The sequence below is a fragment of the Molossus molossus genome, unplaced genomic scaffold (genome assembly GCF_014108415.1).
Source record: "Molossus molossus isolate mMolMol1 unplaced genomic scaffold, mMolMol1.p scaffold_m16_p_13, whole genome shotgun sequence".
In the NCBI taxonomy this organism is placed as follows: domain Eukaryota; kingdom Metazoa; phylum Chordata; class Mammalia; order Chiroptera; family Molossidae; genus Molossus; species Molossus molossus.
In genome coordinates this window covers 37,934,203-37,937,495 of record NW_023425348.1, presented here as the reverse complement: position 1 = coordinate 37,937,495, position 3,293 = coordinate 37,934,203, and positions in this window count along the sequence as shown.

Below are 3,293 nucleotides of genomic sequence, written 5' to 3'. Positions count from 1 at the left end.
TAGTTTTGGGGTGTAATTCTCTGTAGATATCTATTGAATCCATTTGATCTAGCTCCTCATTTAGAGTCTGTGTTTTCTTGTTATTTTTTGTCTAGATGATCTATCCAGTGATCTCAGTGGGGTGCTGAAGTCTCCTGCTATGATTGTATTGCTGTTGATTTCTCCTTTGAAGTCCTCCAGAAGATTTTTAATGTATGTTGGTGCTCTTATATTGAGAGCTTATATGTTGACCAAGGTTATATCTTCCTGTTGAATAGATCCTTTCAACATTATATAGTGGCCTACTTTGTCTCTAGATATGGTCTTCATTTTGAAATCTGTTTTATCAGATATGAGTATTGCTACCCCAGCTTTTTTTTTTTTGCTTTCTGTTTGCTTGAAAGATTTTTTTTTCCATCCTTTCACTTTCAACCTATGTGAGTCTTTTGTTGTGAGGTGGGTCTCTTGTAAACAACATATATGTGAGTCATGCTTTCTTATCCAGTCAGCTACACTGTGTCTTTTTATTGGAGCATTCAAACCATCACATTTAAGATGATAATTGATATGTACTTATTTATTGCCATTTTTGTTCAGTGTGGTTCTATTTTTTTTCTCATTTCACCTGCTAATTACAGCAGGGTTTTTTTCGCATATCTTGCAGAGCTGGTTTGGTGCTAATGTACTCCCTCAGCCTTTTTTTTTTTTGTCTGGGAAGCTCTTTATTTGACCTTCTATTTTGAATGATAGCCTTGCTGGGTAGAGTAGTCTTGGATTCAGATCCATGTTTTTCATGACCTTTATTACTTCATGCCACTCCCTTCTGGCCTGTAGTGTTTCTGTTGAGGTTTCCTTTGTAGGTAACCTGATGCTTCTCTCTTGCTGCTTTTAGTATTGTCTCTTTGTCTTTAATTTTTTGCATTTAATTACTATATTTCTTGGTTTGGGCCTGTTTGGGTTCTTCTCACTTGGGGCTCTCTGTGCTTCTTGAACTTGAATGCCTTCTTCCTTCACCAAGTTAGGTAAGTTTTCTGTCACTATTTCTTCTAATATATTTTCTAACTCTTTCCCATTTTCTTCCTTTTTGGGGACTCCTATGATGCAAATGCTATTACGTTTCCAGCTGTACCACAGTTCTCTTAAGCTCTCTTCCTGTTTTTTAATTGTCTTTTTCATTTTGGTTTTCTGATTTTTTTTTTCCTACCCTCTCTTCTAATTCACTGATCCAGTCCTCAGCTTCCTCTACTCTGCTGGCTAGTCCTTCCAATGTGTTCTTAATTTCTGCTATGTAATTCTTTATTTCCACTTGGTTGGTTTTCAATATTTCTATACCTTTACTTATGGTGCTGATGTCCTTACTCATGCCGTTGAGCTTCCTCAAGATCATGGCTCTGAACTCTACCTCTGATAATTGGCTTAACTGCTATTCATTGATCTCATCTTCGATAGAGTTCTCTTGTTCTTTCATTTGGGATTTGTTTCTTTGTTTCACCATTTTTGCTATCTCAGTGGGTTTTGGAGACTACCAAATTTTCCCAGTGTGTGTTTGTGTTCTTCTCTTTGTGTCTCTCTCTACTGGGATTGGATGAGCATGGGAGGGCCCACATTAAACACCACTGTCAAGTCTTACTTTCCTGGGTAGATTTTCAAGGCCAGGAAAGGTTCAGTTATCCTCTATCTTTTTTCTGAGTCTAGTAGTCTCAGTTACTCAGTGCCTTGGAATGTAACCCTGGTGTTCTGCATAAGAGGATTTTCAGAGGGTGGGATAGATGCTGGTTGTTAATGAGCCTCAATTTGCATTTCTTTGCCTCACCTGGGAGAGGCTGAATCTCTGAGGTGGGGGCTGCTGCTTTTCCTAACAGCTCTGGGAAGGAGCACACTGGTCACCATCCTTTGTGGTGGAAACTCCACAAAAACTCTGAGTACCCTCCAAACTCCAGGTGTCCCCACAGAGTTCCAGCCCAGTCTGCTCTCCTTCTGCAGTAGCCCCCAGGTAAGTGGCTGTGGCTATTTTAGTGCTCTGTCCAGGCTCTCTGTGCTGTGGAGCTGGCTTAGTCTTTATTCCTTAAGTGCGCTGCTCACAGCTGAGACTGCTGCTGTAATTTGGCTCCCAGCACACCATCCTCTTGTGCCTCCGCAGATCCTACCAGTGTCCCTGGTTATATGGTCCTGTCCTGCTGCTTTTCGGTTGCTTTTTTTCCCAGTATTTGTCTTTATGTTATTTGTAATTCCTGTTTGGTCCTGGGAGATGGTCTGTGTAGCTTCCATTCACTTCTCCTCCATTTTCATATCCTCTATGCCTATCTTGTGTGCTGCTGGATCGCACAGGCCTCTTTGGTGGCCCATACCCTGCAGGTGCTGTGGGTAACTAGATGGCACAGTCCCTGCTGGGTCTTATAGACCTCTTTGGTGCTTCATCACCCTGCAGGACGTGCTGGTAACTGGATGGCGCAGCTCTGCTGGGTCACACAGGCCTCTCTGGTGCTTCAGCACCCCCAGTTTCCACAAGTAACTAGATGGCACAGTCCCTGCTGGGTGGCACAGGACTCTCTGGTGCTTCAGCACCCTGCCAGTCCCATGGGTAGCTAGATTGCACAGTTCCTGCTGGGTCGCACAGGCCTCTCTGGTGTTCAACACCACGCAGGACCCATGGGTATCTGGATAGCACAGTCCCTGCGGGTTTCACAGGCCTCTCTGGTGTCCCTGTACCCTGCACGTTCTGCAGGCAGGCAGCTGTATGACACCAGTCCCTCTTGGGCTCAGGCTTCCCACTGCTCTTGTGAGCTGCTGGACTGCACAGGCCTCTGTGGAGCCCGAGGTCCCGCTACTGGTGACTGGGGAGTGCTGCTGCTCTGTGGCACTCAACTCCTGCTTACCTTTTGCTGTAGATTTTGTGGATACTCAACTCCTGCTTACCTTTTGCTGTAGATTTTGTGGATGGGTCTCAGCTGCTGGTCTGTGGTGCTCCTGTTGCCTGAGGATGCATGTCTGCTCCCCAACCTCTGTTACTGGGGGTATATCTCGACTCTGATTGGGCTGCTGCTATTGGGGATGGTGCTGGGCTCACAGCTGTCCATGGCTTCTACGACTGGCACCTTGGGAGCTCCACTACTGTGTACTGGTCTGTGTTGACAAGAGTGTCCACTGGTCTCATAGTGCCAGGTGTGCTGGTGGGCTCAGGTTGCTGGGCCCTAGCAGCTCCCACTGCATCCTCCCAGGGAAGACCTGGGATCTTCCAAAATGGTGGGATCTTCTAGAGGTGCAGGAAAAACAGCCCTGAAGAGCTGCTTACTATGGTAGCCAGCTGCTCCCCT